This window comes from Armigeres subalbatus, chromosome 2 (genome assembly GCF_024139115.2).
Source record: "Armigeres subalbatus isolate Guangzhou_Male chromosome 2, GZ_Asu_2, whole genome shotgun sequence".
NCBI classification, from domain to species: domain Eukaryota; kingdom Metazoa; phylum Arthropoda; class Insecta; order Diptera; family Culicidae; genus Armigeres; species Armigeres subalbatus.
Window position 1 is genome coordinate 83,688,319 of NC_085140.1, and position 18,735 is coordinate 83,707,053.

General features: G+C 41.8%; 1 protein-coding gene and 1 non-coding gene across 13 annotated transcripts in view; one reads left to right on the forward strand and one right to left on the reverse strand.

Annotated features, from left to right (window-relative positions):
* LOC134209556 (serine/threonine-protein kinase mig-15) overlaps positions 1-18,735 on the forward strand; it is a 269,786-nt gene that overhangs the window by 187,984 nt on the left and 63,067 nt on the right. The gene's annotated exons all lie outside the window — the stretch shown is intronic.
* On the reverse strand, positions 15,454-15,528 carry Trnaa-agc (transfer RNA alanine (anticodon AGC)). Its single transcript has one exon. It is a non-coding gene; the product is annotated as a tRNA-Ala (tRNA).

An 18,735-nucleotide genomic window follows, 5' to 3' on the forward strand; every position in this document is an offset into this window, starting at 1 on the left:
ATAGTGAGTGTTTTAAAGATTATATTTTTTCTTTTTTTAATTAAAGTCCCTTGACCGATGACGCCATTAGCTCATACAAAATGTAATACTCATTCAAATGCTGAAAGTAGCTTGAATCTAATTTTCCGGTGATAAAAACATCATTTCATTGAAGTATTTTTAGTCAGTAAGCTAAATAATAACTAAGCTAAATAATAACTTCACCGGATTAACTCTAATCTTCTTGCCGCTTTTAGCATCCAAGCGAATAGGTCAAATCAATTAGTTTGAAGATGGTAGGTGATTGGACGAGAAATTTTTTTTTCAGGTTTCTGTCAATTTTGTAGAACATTGTTTCGAATATACTGAATAAAAAAGCCTTGAATAATTAGAATTTTTACGAGTTTTCAAGGAACAATCTCTTTTTTAAATTTTTTGCTGGAAATTGTTCTGAGAGGAATTCTTTCAAATTGCTGAAGAAAAATCTTTAAAATTTTCACGAAAAGATCCTCTTGAATTTCTTCGGACATTATTTGTGTTCTCCGGCCAAAATGAATAATCTTTCGAGTTTGAGAAAGTATTTAAAATATTGATCTGAAGTTACATGCAAACTCTTGTAATTAACGAAAATTTCCTTCGAACTGGTTTTCGAGACAGCCTATTAGACAAACCGGCTTTCGCAATCTAATGATTGTTCCAAATAGACCTCATTGATTTAATATTTATTCTTATTCCAGAAAGCGAGCGCAATTGCAAAAGCTTGGAACATATGATAAACTCATGGTTCAAACCTACATTACATGAAACTGAACTGTTCAAAACAAATTTGGAACATCCTTCTCGGTAAATGCACATTCAAGCTTTTTTTTTATCTTTCGTTTATTTGGAAGGCTCATTTGCCGTGAAGCGTTACGGAGCCGAAATCAAGTTTTACAATACTTTTCTTGATTCTTATACATAGTGTTAGTTTTGGGGAACCGAAAGACTCGCGGTTTGGTCGAGGTTAGGGAATACAATAATACAGTAGGAAAGGAAAGGATTTTAGGGTACTTAAGTAATTACGATGCTGATGTTCACAAAGTTGACATTCTTCGCGATGTTTCGCATCTGTTTTTTTGGGAGACAACAACGAGAGGAAGACTTACGGAAGGGATTAACGACAGGCAATGAAATGGACAACAAGAGGAAGACATTCGTAATGGGGAACAACAGACAAGAGGAAGGGCAGACTAAGGATGCAGTCTTACATCTGCAACTTTCAACTTTTTGGTGGACCAGGGACATGTACTCGAAATCAAGGCCCGACAACACTTCCCTAATAGGCTTTGGTTGTTTTCCTCGGACCCGGAGATATTCAGTTAGCGCAGATCTGGGGCCACGATGCTCCTCGCACGCCCACACGACATGATCGATGTCCTGATAATCCTCGCCGCAAACACAGAGATTTCCTTCCGAAAGCCCCACCCTGAAAAGATGTGCATTTAAAGTGTAGTGATTGGACATTAGACGACACATGGTTCGAATGAAGTCTCGTCCCATATTCAATTTTTTGAACCATGGACGCTTCGACACCTGCGGGCGAATTGAAAACAGCCATCTACCAACTCCCCATTTGTCCATTTCTGTTGCCAGCTGTTCAAGGTTTCCTGACGAACTAATGTGAAAAATTCATCGAAGGTGATTTTCCGATCGTAAATATCACCTTCCATAGCGCCCACCTTAGCCAAAGAGTCCGCTTTCTCATTTCCCGGGATCGAGTAATGAGAAGGGACCCAAGCCATGGTGATTGTGTAAGACCGTTTAGATAAAGCATTCAAAGCTTTCCGTATCCCGTTAAGAAGATACGCTGAATGCTTCACCGGTTTCATTGACCGAACAGCCTCCAAGGAACTTAGACTGTCTGTGAAGATGAAAAAGTGGTCAGGAGGTAGGGATGCGATTTGCTCGAGAGAATAGTGTGTAGCTGCTAGCTCAGCAGTATACACGGAACAAGGCTCTTTAAGCTTAAAGTAGGCGCTATGAAAAACGTTAAAAACACCGAAACCAGAGGAGTCAACCATTTTGACCCGTCTGTGAAAAAGCTTCTCCTCGCTAGCGTGCCCGTATTTGCTTGCAAATAATGGAGGTATGACCTCCGCACGAAGAAAGTCTGGTATTCCATGAACCTCCTGCTTCATGGACAGATCAAAAGTAACAGAGGAACTGTAAGAGTAAGAGTAAGAGTCTAAGAAGTTAGCCCGATTGGTGTCTACAAAGAAGGGCTTACCTTCAGCGTAATGTACCAGTGGTAAATACTCATGAATCGAGATTGGGGTTTTGTTCGAGCAGCTTCGAAGTTGTCAATGACCAATGGATTGAGAACCTCACAGCGTATGAGGAACCGGAGCGATAATTTCGCGAAACGATCTGTCAGAGGCAGTACTCCCGCAAGTACTTCCAGGCTCATCGTATGAGTCGAATTCATACAACCTAACGCGATACGGAGACAGCGGTACTGAATCCTTTGAAGCTTCAGCATGTGCCGCGGACTGGAAGCAAAAACTACCGTATTCGAGGACCGACAAAATGGTTGTTCGATACAACGTTATAAGATCTTCGGGATGCGCTCCCCACCATGCTCCGGTTATTGTTCGCATGAAGTTGATACGTTTATGGCATTTTGTGTCAGATACACAATGTGCTTCCTGAAGGTGCATTTCGAGTCGAACCAGACCCCGAGATATTTAGAAGACATGCTATGAGTGATTGTCTTACCCATCAGTTGGAGCGGGAACTTTGCCGGCTTATGTTTTTTGAAAAGACAACCATCTCAGTTTTCTCCGGAGAGAACTCGATACCCAGCTTCGTAGCCCAAGTGGACAAATTGTCCAGAGTATCTTGCAATGGTCCTTGCAGATCAACCGATGTTGGCCCCGAAACGGATACAACACAATCATCTGCAAGCTGTCTCAACGAGCAATTTGGCATGAGACATTCATCAATGTCTCTGACGTAAAAATTGTAAAGAAGGGGGCTCAAACATGAACCCTGGGGGAGACCCATGTAGCTAATTCGTGAAGTTGCCGAGTCATCATGAGAAAAACTTATACGCTTCTCTGACAACAAATTGTACAAATAATTGTTTAAAATTGGAGAAAGTCCACACGCGTGGAGTTTGTCGGATAAGACATCGACGCAAACTGAATCAAAAGCCCCCTTAATGTCCAAAAACACTGAGCCCATTTGCTCTTTTTAGCGAAAGTAAGCTGAATTTCTGAAGAAAGCAACTCAAGACAATCGTTCGTTCCCTTGCCCTGCGGAAACCAAACTGTGTATCTGACAAAACTATTCGATTCAACCCATTTGTCTAGCCGGAAAAGAATCATCTTCTCCAACTACTTCCGAAGACAGTATAGCATCGCGATGGGGCAATACGAATTATAATCCGACGCGGGTTTTCCGGGCTTCTGGATGGCTATCACCCTCACTTGCCTCCAATCATCCGGAACAATGTTGCACTCCAGTAACTGGTTGAACAGGCTCAATAAGCGCCTCTTCGCGACGTCTGGGAGGTTTTTAAGCAAATTGAACCTGATTCTATCCATCCCTGGAGCGGAATTGTTACATGAAAGAAGAGCAAGTGAGAATTCAATCATCGAAAAGGGACGATCCATGTCATCCCTGTCAGCAAAAGCATCACGTAACTCTTGCTTCACCGGTACCGAATCCGGACAAATTTTCTTTGCGAAGTCGAGTATCCACCGCGACGAGCTTTCACGATCTTCGTTTACGGACGACGCGTTGCGCATTCTTCTCCCGACGGTCCACAGAGTTCTCATTGAGGTCTCGCGATAAACCTTCAACAAAAGTACGCCAATATCCACGTTTCTTCACTTTGACCAGTTTCTTGAACTGGATCTCGAGCGCGATGTACCGTTTGTGAAGAACGATCGAACCGTGCTTCCGAAATTCTTTGAACGCGGCGGATTTCTTGCGATAAAGTTGTGTACACTCGACATTCCACCACGGACTGTGTGGTTTCCTACGAACCGAAGCTCCTAGCACTGGCCGGCGTTGTGCTTGAAGAGCGCTGTCAAGGATCAACTGGGATACGAATTCGTATTCTTCTCGCGGGGGAAGTGCTTCTATCGACTGTACGCCATCAATGATGGCCTCTGCATATTTTTCCCAATCGATGTGCTTCGTGAGGTCATATGAGAGGTCGATAAAAACAGGTTGATTATGTCCATTGGAAATCGAGACTTCGATCGGCAAATGATCACTACCATGGGGATCTTGGACCACCTTACAAGTACAGTCCAACGATAATGAGCTCGAACAAATGGAAAGATCTAGACGGCTATCTCTTGCTGCAGGAGCCACTCGTGTAACTTCTCCTGTATTCAAAATTGACATATTGAAGTCGTCGCAGAGGTCGTATATCATTGTTGAACGGTTGTCGTCGTACAGTTCCCCCCAGCCTGTTCCGTGGGAGTTAAAATCTCCCAAGAGCAACCGTGGCTCGGGCATAAACGAGCAGATGTGCGAGAGATCTCTACGAGATATCGCGGTGTTTGGAGGAAGATATATCGAGGCGATACTGAGGTCTTTTCCCCGAATAGTCACCTGACATGCGACAGCTTCGGTGCCAGACATCGGGGCAAGATCGACTCTATAGAAGGAGTGCTGTTTTTTGATCCCTAAAAGCACCCCTCCATATCGATTTGGATTATGTTGAAATCAGGAAAATGAAGGTTTACACTTGGTGTTGGCCAAGTTTCACATAAAGCAAAAGAATCGCATTGTAATTTGTATAAAATTTGAAAATATCTAATTTTGGAAGAATACTTCGACAGTTCCACTGTAGAATCGAAATCGTGTTACCCTTATTGACTAAGTTAGCCATCGAAGGATACAAATGACTCGAGGAGGGGCATTTTCGAAGCCAGCTGCTTCAGGAGAGGAGTCAGAATAGGAAGAACAGTCTTGACCATGTTCTTCACCGGGTCGGAAGCATCAAAGAAGTTGAGGATGAGCTCCACGATGCCAGAAAGTGTAAACATTGGAGCGCTCGGAGGGTTTTCTGCTCGCTCTCTATGTTCTCTTTCTGGCTGAGAAATCGCAAAAATTGGGGCATCTGGGATTTTAGATGTTCCCGGAAACGGTGGAAACTCTCGATCATCCTGATGTGAAATCACAAAAGTAGAACGTTTTTGAGTACTTCCACCCGCTTTGAATTTGTCCATGTTGGGTTGGAGCTCACTTTGCGGCTGTTTTCTTGGCATTTTCGGGGGTCGCTGGCTCTGTTTTACTCTTTTCCTCGTTGAGCCATTGAAAACAAATGGAGCCCCATTCCCAGCTTCGTAGTCAGAACTTCCTTGATCGGCCAAAGGAAATGACGAGTAGACAGTGTCAGAAACAACTGGAGAAGCGGCCTTCCTCAACATTTCGGCGTAACTTCGCCGAGAACGCTGCTGAAGAGACCGCTTCTGGTGAATTCGCTGCCGTATGTACGCTTCAAGAGCATGGGGAGGGCTGTCGTTACAATAGACACATTTCGATGCCGTCTTGCATGCGCCATCCACATGCTTCTCTCCGCATGATGCACACCGAGGTTTTTTGCAGCAGTACTGAGCGGTGTGGCCCAGCTCCTTGCCATTGAGGTGGTGACGCAGAAAAAATCAGACGGGGAATAAATCCGCTTCTCTCCCTCTTACGACACCGAATGCATTTGTTTGCAGTCTAGTATCGCCAAAGGAGGCAAAGAAACGTCATTGAAACGACCGAAACCTTGTTCCAAATCGTCCCAAACTTCCATCCGTCACCACCCCCGCGATCTCACTCACACACTGCTGACGGTAAATAAACTTTATATTCGAGAGTGAAAAGCTAACTCGTTGGCCTGTTTGCCATCACTGACCGTGACGCGAAGTTTACTGGACCCAACCATGTCAATGGTCGTGACAGACGAAAATCGCTTTTCCAGATCTTTGCTGATCGGAAAAAAACAACGTATGGCCCACTAGAGTCGGGTGGGTAGGCCTTGTGGCGGGGGCTCGTAGGGAGAGAGGTATCATTATTCACGGGGGAGGTGGAGACGGTGTTGCTGGTTTCCATTTTACTCTGGGATGGATCACCAGAATGCAACAAAATATTATGGGACAAGGGATACAATGAACCCCCGCCGCCTTCGCCTTCGTGCATTGCGGAGACCAAACGTCCCGCTGCAGCGAGGCACACACACAATTATTTAATTAACACAGGGAGAAAAAACGAACGAAAAATAAAACGAAAAAAACGAACAGGGAGGGGAAATGAGAGAAACAAAAACTTACTAGAGACAAATTAGAGTATCTTATTAACTTAAGGTGGTGAAAAGGGGAATAAAGAGGAGATATTACAATTACTTAACTTTTTATTGCTGCGTTGAGAGCTGCCTACGGTTGCTGTGGTACGCACCGGACGATAGCACGTGGCACAAACGAGACCAACCTGGCGTATGTGTTGGTCTTCTCTCTACCCGCACACAGGGAACAGATGGCTTGGGCTGCGTTGGTGTGGTGGAGATGATCGACTGCTGCTGGCTCTGGATAACCCAAGTACACCACGCAGACAGGCGGTGCGGGGGGCACCGATGATGTTCAGCTCGATGGATGCGCAAGACTGACTCTGCGCAAGCGTGATTTTTATAAAGAAAACACGTGAAAACTTATACCACGGATACTCAATTGCGTCGCAAATGAGCTCCGCTTCCTAGTCTATAAGCTAAGGATCCTTCAACGACACTTTCACACGGGAAAAAAAACTCAGCACGAGAAAAAAATCCGAACACGGACCCGGAGGTACAAGACCACGACTGTCTCGCACGGTAGCTCGACACGGAATGTGACACATTCAAGCTTCTCTCCGCGTAATTTAAATCACTACAGCCTATTTTTTGAAGATGAGATGAGTTTGAAAGATGGTTGTATTTTAACTCACGATTGATTTGAATAGTTCATGAGTTTTGAGATTTTGAGTGGAAAGAACTCAAAATCTCAAAACTAATGAACGATTCGAATCAATCGTGAGTTAAAATACAACCATCTTTCAAACTCATCTCACGCACTCGTCAGCCGAGCTAGAGGTACCTGCAGTGGGTTAAGGCGCCATTCCATCGACACTCCTGCCCAGCTCAAGCATATTTTTTCCCTGTGGGGCAGCTGGAGTCACCCCACCCGGTAAACCCTACTGCACAGCCACTCACAGGGTGGCTACCGAACCAGGATAATCGATAATAATAATTGATAATCGTTTTGGATTGCAAAGCCGCGTTCCATTTTTTTTCCAATAATTCTTCACTCCCGGTCATAATAGACCCCAAACTTCAGTTAATTTTTAATTGCATCTTGAAACGCGGTCCGTGAGAGAGAAAAATGAGATTTTTCAAAACTGACCAATTCCTTTTGGAATAAACATCTGAAAATCTCCAAACAAACTTTCGTTTTAGATTGCAAAGCCGCGTTCCAATTTTTCTAAAACTTTTTCCCTACCGATCATAAGGGATCACAAACTTCAGTGATTTTTGGTTGCATCTTGAAGGTCTGGGAAAGAATAAAATAAAAAAATTCAAAACTGACCAATTCCTTCTTGACTATACATCTCTAGGACTCCCCGGAGACGAGCCAGCCTCGGGCTGTAAGTCTTCTAAATAAAGACAAAAAAAATCTCTAGGACTACAAACAAACTTTCCCTATCCCAACGCGGTTTTTCAATCCAGAACCAAAGTTTCTATGTAGTTCTGGGAATGGTCAGTTTGGAAGAAGTTGATCGGTATCGACATTTTTTAATTTATTACTTCACTAGCTTGTGCTTCAAGATAGAATAAAAAATACCCAAAGTTTGGAGTTCAAATAGAAGCATGTAACTTGTGGCAACTAAAAAAGTGGAATGAAAAGAATGGCTCGGGGAAAAAAGTACAGTTCAATCTGATATATGTTATACAAAGATTTGTCCTTAGTTTTCAAACTTAGACTAATGAATATTAGCATATGGTTCGTGGTTCGCCGTGCGGCGCAGGTTAGTCTTGCTGGTGTGACATGACCGTTGTACGGATCTGCCACATCGATTTTCGGAATGCTGCTTCTGATCCTGCTTATGAGTTGCTTCGTGTCTTTGGCCTTACAATCACCTTTGTATACAATGGAGTTCAGTAGACAAAAAAAAATACTGTGACAGTTTTCGAAACATTTTCACGGCATTTTGTATTCAATGTTAGAGTGAAAGTGTGTGTGCGACAATTCTAAGGATTCATTCACATAAAGTCATATTTCTGTTAAAGCATTATTGTGATCATGTGATGGAATTAAATGGGACAGTACTAACTCATCTTATGTAAAGTTATTCAATGTGGAATAAGAACTAAATATTCAGCGGCCTGCTTCAACAGTTTAAAATAACTGTGCAGCCCATGATATGTATGTATGTATGTTGGGAGCAACTAACCTAGAACATCCTTTTCAGGCATATTTGTATCATAGATCATGATGGGATGCTAACGGTTTAAGCAGATCTGGATGACTACCAACGGTATGAGCTCCAGAACAAGAGTGCCTGGAACATTTGCGCAGAGCAAAACTGAATTGTTAACACTACCATTGGACTCTGTAAGCCTGTATGGACATTAGAGTGGGGCGCAGTTGTATGGAAAAACGCAAACTTCGTCCGATCAAGTGAGATCAAGGTTTTTCTGAATCGTTTTGGGACCCCAATCAATTGTGCAAAATATGGGCTCGATTGGATGCGACCTCGCATGCCGCATCACGTTTCAAATTTACATGGATATTAGTATGGGAAAACGTACTGTTTAACTGTTAATTGTTCACCTGTCATAAGACGAGTTTGAACAATCCCATTGAATTCCACCACTTAATTGTATCCTGACAGATACGTATTTCGACCTCAACAGTAAGGCCGTCTTCAGTGTCTTGTACTTGACTCGACTTCGAGTCGAGTGATACAGCGATACAGTGATACAGCGAGTCCGATACAAATACAAAACTTGTGATACCTCTCGCATGATGCCAAAAGTTTCGTCAGGAAGCGCGTACTCAAACCATTCTCGCTAGTACCAATCAATTTACTGTACAAAGCTCGACAACATTCAAAACTTGTGTTACCTCTCCGTAGATACCAAAAGTTTCGAGAAAATCGCGTTCTATCTGAGAGCTCCCTACTTTTCTGTAGTATCTTTCAAACAGTTTCAAATATTTCAAATTGTAGTGATAAATACAAAAAGTCATTTATACCTGTATTACGCGCGCGATTCTCAAACTTTCGTAGACTACACATAAAGAATAAAAGTTAAAACACATCAACAAATAAAATACCATCATCATCATCGAGGCGAACAATATAGTCTATAAGCGCCCTAATGAAATAACAAATCATTTACATTCGTCCAAACAAAAATATCCGTTATCACAAACTTCGTCAAGATACACAATTAGTCAATAATAAAAACTTAAATAAATAGCTGTTTAAAAAACAGCTTTCACGTGTGAAATGCAAAGTCTCTTGAACTGTGATAGTGTACTTGCTCGCTTGATGTGTGCAGGCATCGAATTGAAAACATTTATTCCTTTATAAAACAATGAATTTTGTGAAGCACCATGCAAAAAATAAGGTGTTCTAATTTCTTCCGCGTTTCTAGTATTATATCCATGAATGTCACTTCCTCTTTCAATTCGATTACACAAATATCGTGGCAGCAATCTATTTATTATTTTAAAAATGAACACCATAGTCAAATAAACAATTCTCTGCTTCACTGATAACCATTGTAAAGCGTCCAACAAAAGGAGGAGGAAGTGAATCTATTACATCTTAAAATCAAACGCATTACTTTATTCTGCAAACGCTGTAACCTCGATATTTGTGTTTCATTAGCTAGAAATAAAATGGAAGCACAAAAGTCCAAGTGAGGAGAGATGATTGACTTGTACAACTGTATTTTACTCGCAACAGTTAATTCGTTTTTTAATCGGCATAAAATTCCATACTTCAAATGTGTATAGCTTCAGTTGCTGATGAAGAATGTGTATAGCCGCCAGACATTCTAAATACTCACGCTCCTCTAATGTAAAAGTGTACTATACATATGTGGAAGTGTTGGAAATGGATTTCGAGTGATTTGACTATGCGTCCAATTTGGGAATCTCGAGTGCTCACGCATCCACGGAGAGCCGCAGTCATCCTATTTCGCACCGGCAATTGGGGGTCACACATTTTGGCGATCCTGCCAGGTTAATTTTAAGATCCTGATGCAGATTTCATAAGGTGAGTTGAATTCGAGTGGTTAATGTGCGAAGAAAAAAATATTTTTGTGGTTTGAAAAATTACATGGAGGGTCCGCTGGAAAATGGCTTTTAGTTTGGAAAGATAACCGGAAAATGATTTTCGATCTAGAAACTCCCAAGGTGAGTCCTGGAAGAATTGATTTTGGTTAAAATTAATTTTATTTGAAATTTATGCACTTGGCAGCGTTAGTTGGACTAGTTGACTAAAACTGTGTTGTACATAATATGCATGCTAATCAAAGACTTTTGAATCATGTAAACCCCAAGCAGTACAGTGGGCTGTAAGACAAAAGATCGAATGACAAAAAAACAAAACGTCGAATGAACAAAATATTGTTGCGAGACTAGCTGACCTTTTTCCAAAAAGTTCAGTAGCTTTGTTGGAAGAAGTTTCTCGTAAGCCTCCTTTCAAGACGCTTGGAAGCCTTCGTTCAAGATCCTCGGATGCCTCTTTTCAAGAATTCCACGAAATTCTTTTTTCAAGGGGCTTGGAAGCCTATTTTTAAAAGGTTTGCAAGACTCGTTTCAAGTTGATCAGTCCCTTAGTGTAGGTAAGGCGCCAGGACCGGATGGTATTCCGAACCTAGCTATCAAAGCGGCTATTGCTGAGGCTCCCGAGATGTTCAGATCTGTCATGTAGAGATGCCTGGACGAGGGAGTCTTCCCTGAAGCATGGAAAAGACAGAACTTCTCAGGTCCTATTGCCAAAGGCGGGAAAACCACCGGGGGATCCGTCAGCATATAGACCAATATGCATGCTTGATACGGCAGGAAAGGTGCTCGAGAAGATCATACTCAACAGGTTGTTAATACGCACGGAGAGTGCGGATGGTCTATCGAGTAACCAGTTTGGCTTCCGAAAGGGTAAGTCGACCGTAGACGCTATCTTGTCGGTTACCAAATCCGCGGAGATAGCTATCCAGCGTAAGAAGAGGGGAGTTCGTTATTGTGCAGTAGTGACTCTCGACGTGAGGCCTACTTTCAAAAAGAACGGAAACCTCCTTTCAAGAGACTCGGAAGCCTGTTATTCAAGAGGTTTGGATTTTTTTTTTCAAGAGGCTCAGAAGCCTCCTTTTATGATGCTGAGAAGCGTATCTTTAATGTGCTCTGCCTCCTATTAAGATGCTCGGAATTTCAAGAGACTCGGAAGCCTCCTTTCAATAGGCTCGAAAGCATCCTTTCAAAAGGCTTGGAAGCGTCCTTGAAGAGGCTCGAAATTCTTTCAAGAGGCCTTTTTTCAAGATGCTGAGAAGAATCCTTTCAAGATGCTCCGAAGCCTCCTCTTAATATGCTTGGAAGCCTCCTTTCAAGAGGCTCGGAAGCCCCCAATCAAGATGCTCGGAATCCTTCTTTCAGAGGCTTGGAAGCGTCTTTTCGAAATGCTTCATTCGCCAACCCTAGGTCATACCGAAATTAATATTACAATCAAGCTTTAACTAAACAAATGTTTGATTCCTTAAAAAAAAAGTTCAACTGTGTTCTTCGGCATTCATTTGTTGATATTCCATTGAAACATTTCGTAGACTTTATTTATTTATTTATTACCAGACTAAGGCCGGAGTGGCCTGTGCTGCACATAAAAGTCTTCTCCATTCAGCTCGATCCATGGCTGCACTTCGCCAACCACGCCTTGCATCCACCTTGCCCGCTGTGCACCTCGCCTTCTTGTTCCCGTCGGATTGTTGTCGAGAACCATTTTCACCGACATTCTGGCCCGGCCCGGCCGGCCCGGCCCAGAAACTTGTGGTGGATGGCTTACATTGACCTCTCTTGAGCCTCCTCCTATCATGTACTTCGTTTTAGACGTATTGATGACTAGTCCAATCCGTTTAGCTTCGCTTTTCAGTCTGATCCTCTCCAAGTTACGTGCCATGATATCAATGTCGTCGGCGAAACCAAATAACTAGACGGAAAATCGTACCACCCGTGTCAATCTCTGCCCTTCGTATTACTCCCTCCAAAGCGATATTGAATAGCAGACACGAAAGACCATCACCTTGCCGTAACCCACTACGCGTTTCGAAGGGGCTCGAGAATGCACCTGGAACTCGAACTACGCACATCACCCGAACCATCGTCGCCTTGGTCAACCGTATCAGTTTATCCGGAAATCCATTTTCGTGCATTAGCTGCCATAGCTGGTTCCGATCGATTGTATCATATGCGGCTTTGAAGTCGATAAATAGACGATGTGTGGGCACATTGTATTCGCGGCATTTCTGCAATACCTGACGTATGGCGAACACCTGGTCTGAGGTAGGGCGTTCACCCATGAATCCCGCCTGGTAGTGCCCCACGAACTCTCTTGCAATTGGTGTTAGTCGGCGGCATAAAATTTGGGAGACCTTGTAGGTGGCTTTCAGCAATGTGATTGCGCGGTAGTTGCTACAATCCAGCTTATCGCCCTTTTTGTAGATGGGACACACGACACCTTCCATCCACTACTGCGGTAGAACCTCATGCTCCCAAACCTTGGTAATGACCCAGTGCAGCGCTCTAGCCAGTGCCTTACCACCGTGTTTAAACAGCTCTCCTGGTAGTTGGTCAACTCCAGGGGCTTTGTTGTTTTTTAGCCGGCCGATCTCCTCCTGGATTTCCTGAGCCGGAAGACTTTCGGAGCCGGAAGTCGCATGTCCTGCTCGCGACCATACCGCCGCCGTTGTCTGCCATATCGCCATTCAGGTGCTCTTCGTAGTGCTGCCGCCACCTTTGGATCACCTCACGCTCGTTTGTAAGAAGGCTCCCGTTTATGTCCTTACACATATCGGGCTGTGGCACGTGGACCTTACGAGAACGGTTCAACTTCTCATAGAACTTTCGTGCGTTATTAGCGTGGTACAGTTCCTCCGTCTCTTCACGATCTCGATCTTCCTGCTGACGCCTTTTCTTCCGGAAAATCGAGTTTTGTCTGTTCCGCGCCCGTTTGTATCGTGCTTCGTTCGTCCTCGTAGACATTACTGCTATTTTAACTCTTGGAATTCTGAGAGGATTTCAAGACTCTGAAGGACCAGGACATAACTTGAGAAATTGAAATTAAAATCAACTTTTCGGTTCAAAGTTTTTGATAAATTTGGATTTCTTATTAGTTTGTAGAATCAGTAATAAAACCTATCGCCTCAAAGCAAACCGAATGCGGTTGAGTTTGATACCCAACCCGGGTGGAAATTTTCATAGGACTATCCATTAGTAATGCTCTAGAAATTACAGAAGGTTTTTCCTCTAAGAAATTGCTACCGAATCATCTATTAAACCAGTATATCTGTAGCTGGAGTGTCATCTACATATTTCTTTTTAAATTTCAATGAATTTCTAGCACAAAGAAAAAAAAAGCAAGCAAAAAACTCCACCAGAAGTTCCTATAATATTTTTATTATAAGGTCTAAGAGCTTCCTTCAAGATTTTATGCAAAACATATCGTGTACGTGCGATGATGTTTGCTTTTGCACTATTGAGCAAGGCGAAAAAAAATAAAAAAGTGCTTTTTTAAAAGTTTATTTAAAAGGGAGATTCTGAGAGTTTTAAACTATGTTAGTCATCAATTAAATTTCCACTTAGACCCGTACACTAATTACGTAAGCTTTTTTTTTTGGGTTTTTCAACCCCACCTCCCCCCATGTAAGATTAAGTAAATGGCAGACCCCCTCCTCCCAAAGTGCTTACGTAATTAGTGTACGACCCCTTACTGCCATAGTGGCCACTACACGCCCTCGGAACGCACGGCAGGTCGTAATAACAAAATCTTGATTCTCCCCAGGTCCAGCCTACGGGTCAATAATGTTAGGACAGGTCTTGGTTTTCATGTCGCGCTGGATGGCGGCCGCTCATCCTTCGTTCATATAACCCTCGGAATCCGAGCTAACCTCTGGCAACCTGTGACCACTTTCGCGGGTAGTTATCCTTTCTTTCCTCCGTTCGTGACGGTTTCACGGAAATTCAGCATAGAAAATAAATTTGAAAATACTTCCAAAATAATTGAAATTCTTTCTAAAAAACTTATCAACTTTTAGAAACAGGGGTCGTTTAAAAATGACTGCATAGGTTTAGGTAGAAATCGGGTTCTAAGAATTTGAAACAGTATATATACTAGATATACAAAAAAGCGTGACAAAGGAGAAGGCAGAGTCTAGAAATCTTAGAAAGTTGCCGACGTCATATTTGAATCGCCCTATAGAAATTTACAAAATAAGCACTTTTCAATGAAAAAATGTTATTTTAATTTTTTTTCAATGTTTACTTAGAACCTCATTAAAAATCTACTTCCACATACTAAATTATTTTTCAATAAATTGTGATTTGGTTTTCCTAAATGCAATTAAATCTAAGCCTTTCTTGTATATACAAGGCTCTGTCTCATTTTCCGACCTAATCTCAAATTAAACTTAAAATTAACAGTTAAAAAATTATCAAATAAAACTAATGCTGGCAGAACAAGATTACTTTTAAAAGTTATCGAATATTTTTTGATAGATGTCTTATTGGTATTGATTGATAGCACCAGCCAACTATCACTTTTAAGTTCAATCAAAGTTAATTGCCTATTTCCGGGGATTAAACCACCCGACTTGGACGTTAATTTACAATGTTATGGAAACTCATATGTGAATATGTACGTTATGTGGAAGATATTGATTTGAAAAATGTATTGGAGGTAACCACTTTCCCTTCGATGGGACTCGAACCCATGACCCTACAGTACGCTAGACTGGTGCTTTAACCAACTAAGCTACGAAGGACCTCCGTCGGCCTTCGCAACCTAGCGGCTACTGAACGAGCTCGAGATTCCCAAATTGGACGCATAGTCAAATCACTCGCAATCCATTTCTCAAGCCAATACTTCCACATGTGTATTGTACACGTCCACATTAGAGGAGCGTGAGTATTTAGAATGTCTGGCGGCTATACACATTCTTCATCAGCAACGGTACTGATCAAGTGAGGTTGTGTAAGCATTTGCCAGTCGGTCGTCAAGCTCAGACCCGACCGCATTGCGTAGGCAAGAGCACGCAACTCAGGTTCAGTTCAATCAAAGTTAATTGCCTATTTCCGGGGATTAAACCACCCGACTTGGACGTTAATTTACAATGTTATGGAAACTCATATGTGAATATGTACGTTATGTGGAAGATATTGATTTGAAAAATGTATTGAGGTAACCACTTTCCTTCGATGGGACTCGAACCCATGACCCTACAGTACGCTAGACTGGTGCTTTAACCAACTAAGCTACGAAGGACCTCCGTCGGCCTTCGCAACCTAGCGGCTACTGAACGAGCTCGAGATTCCCAAATTGGACGCATAGTCAAATCACTCGCAATCCATTTCTCAAGCCAATACTTCCACATGTGTATTGTACACGTCCACATTAGAGGAGCGTGAGTATTTAGAATGTCTGGCGGCTATACACATTCTTCATCAGCAACGGTACTGATCAAGTGAGGTTGTGTAAGCATTTGCCAGTCGGTCGTCAAGCTCAGACCCGACCGCATTGCGTAGGCAAGAGCACGCAACTCAGGTTCAGTTCAATCAAAGTTAATTGCCTATTTCCGGGGATTAAACCACCCGACTTGGACGTTAATTTACAATGTTATGGAAACTCATATGTGAATATGTACGTTATGTGGAAGATATTGATTTGAAAAATGTATTGGAGGTAACCACTTTCCCTTCGATGGGACTCGAACCCATGACCCTACAGTACGCTAGACTGGTGCTTTAACCAACTAAGCTACGAAGGACCTCCGTCGGCCTTCGCAACCTAGCGGCTACTGAACGAGTATAGCCGCCAGACATTCTAAATACTCACGCTCCTCTAATGTGGACGTGTACAATACACATGTGGAAGTATTGGCTTGAGAAATGGATTGCGAGTGATTTGACTATGCGTCCAATTTGGGAATCTCGAGCTCGTTCAGTAGCCGCTAGGTTGCGAAGGCCGACGGAGGTCCTTCGTAGCTTAGTTGGTTAAAGCACCAGTCTATCGTACTGTAGGGTCATGGGTTCGAGTCCCATCGAAAGGGAAAGTGGTTACCTCCAATACATTGTCCAAATCAATATCTTCCACATAACGTACATATTCACATATGAGTTTTCATAACATTGTAAATTAGCGGTCAGGTCGGGTGGTTTAATCCCGAAATAGGCAATTAACTTTGATTGAACTGAACCTGAGTTGCGTGCTCTTGCCTACGCAATGCGGTCGGGTCTGAGCTTGACGACCGACTGGCAAATGCTTACACAACCTCACTTGATCAGTACTGTTGCTGATGAAGAATGTGTATAGCCGCCAGACATTCTAAATACTCACGCTCCTCTAATGTGGACGTGTACAATACACATGTGGAAGTATTGGCTTGAGAAATGGATTGCGAGTGATTTGACTATGCGTCCAATTTGGGAATCTCGAGCTCGTTCAGTAGCCGCTAGGTTGCGAAGGCCGACGGAGGTCCTTCGTAGCTTAGTTGGTTAAAGCACCAGTCTAGCGTACTGTAGGGTCATGGGTTCGAGTCCCATCGAAGGGAAAGTGGTTACCTCCAATACATTTTTCAAATCAATATCTTCCACATAACGTACATATTCACATATGAGTTTCCATATCACTTTTAAGTTAAATAAAATGTAATTCGAGAAATGAGACAGAGCCTAAGTATGCATAGAGGCTGTTTGTCCGCTCCGAAAAACAACTTTTCAAAGGAAGCCCGGACACACAGTATTATTATATATCAGTCGACTCGTATTCGCAACTTGTCAGATTACGGCAATAAAAAACAAAACAAACCTGAACTGTAATTATTAAAATTGTTAAGCTCTTTTAGTGAAATTTCTTCACCTTTCATAAGACGAGTAAAGATTAAAATGTGGTGGAGTTAAATAAAATAGTTCTAAGCTCGTATTATGACAGGTGTAATAACTAGATAAGAAAACTAAACATGAAATAAATAAAGGGGAATATTCACATATTATTCAACATTTTGTCTCAATGGCGTGGATAATATTAAAGATTTTAAAATTTTACTTTTCGATCTTCTGTCCATTCAACCTATCCCACAGCTTTGGTGTATGCGGTTGATTTTTTTCGTTAGGGAAAGATATGAATCAGATGGACTATTCGGTGGTCAATCATAAAATTAAGAGCCGATCCTGAAATGTTTTCTGTATGATATTTCCCGAAACGTTTTATGGCGTATATCTCAGAATAGAACGTCATTTTGAAATGATTACAAATAAAAAGAATTTTATATTGTCTTTAACTATCTGGTCCTATTTCTTGTAAGCAGTTCAGTTGACGAAAGAACATCTACGTATGAAATTTTTTGTGGAGTTCCTTGAGCTTACTTTGGAAGCAGGCTTGAAAGGACTCTGAAGTTATGTTTTTTAGAAGGTTAATGTAACTTTTATATCTAATATATTATTTTTGTTATGAACTATGGATGGCCAAACTAGGGATGGCCAAATTGCTTGTAAAACGCATGGATAAATTCCTGAGACAATTTCTAGAAGCAAGCATAATCGAAATCTGTCCTCAAAATTTTAAAAGATCATTTGAAACATTTCCTGAACTGAAGAAACTGTATGAACACCCGGAAGAATTTATGAAACAATGTAAGGGTTCTACTTATCAGAACTTAGGAACATCTTTAAGAATATTCGAAGTATTTTCACTTTCCAGGGAAACTTCTGAAGTTCTTCCCCGGATAACTAACGTCAAAGAGTAATAGAGTATTGATTGTCTACCTCCGATTTTATCACGTTTTCGACCCGTTTTTGACATCCCAAAAAAAATGTAGTCGTTGTTTTTATTTTTGTAAATGATATCGCAAACAACAATGGTTTTCATCAAATAACTTTCACGCCTGTGGTTTATTATTAATCATTTCTGAGTACCTTTCAAGAATTTTGTGAGCCTTTTGGACATAAAATTACGGGTTCCGATCACGTATTTTGCCTCTCCAAGGCATAAACTGATTAATATTTGCGAAACAAATTAAAAATATGAAAACAAATGTTTTTTTCGATAAAGGGGATGATGAAATTGGGATATTACTGTATCACTGAAAAACGCTCTAAAACAGGATAACTTATCATTGCAATACTCATTGGAGCTGCAAACGTACCGTAAATCGAACATTTACAGAACGTGCATCTCCAGCTTTATAAAAATACGAATCTCAAAGAATCATATCATAATTGAACTAGTATGAACTCTGCTTCTTAACATTCATTACATTCCACTCTAGATGCAAACTGAAGTAATTTTTTTTATAATCACTCTTCTGTCCATCAAGGTCGTAGCTTCTGCTTCTCTCGTGTGCTCTTATCAACAAATTTAAACGTAATCCTCTTTCCTGTCAGACACATGAATCTAATTACCGCGCTAATCCGATAATGTGTGGAAATGTACTTCATCCTGTCAACCGCCTTCTCCTTCGTGATTCTCGCCATC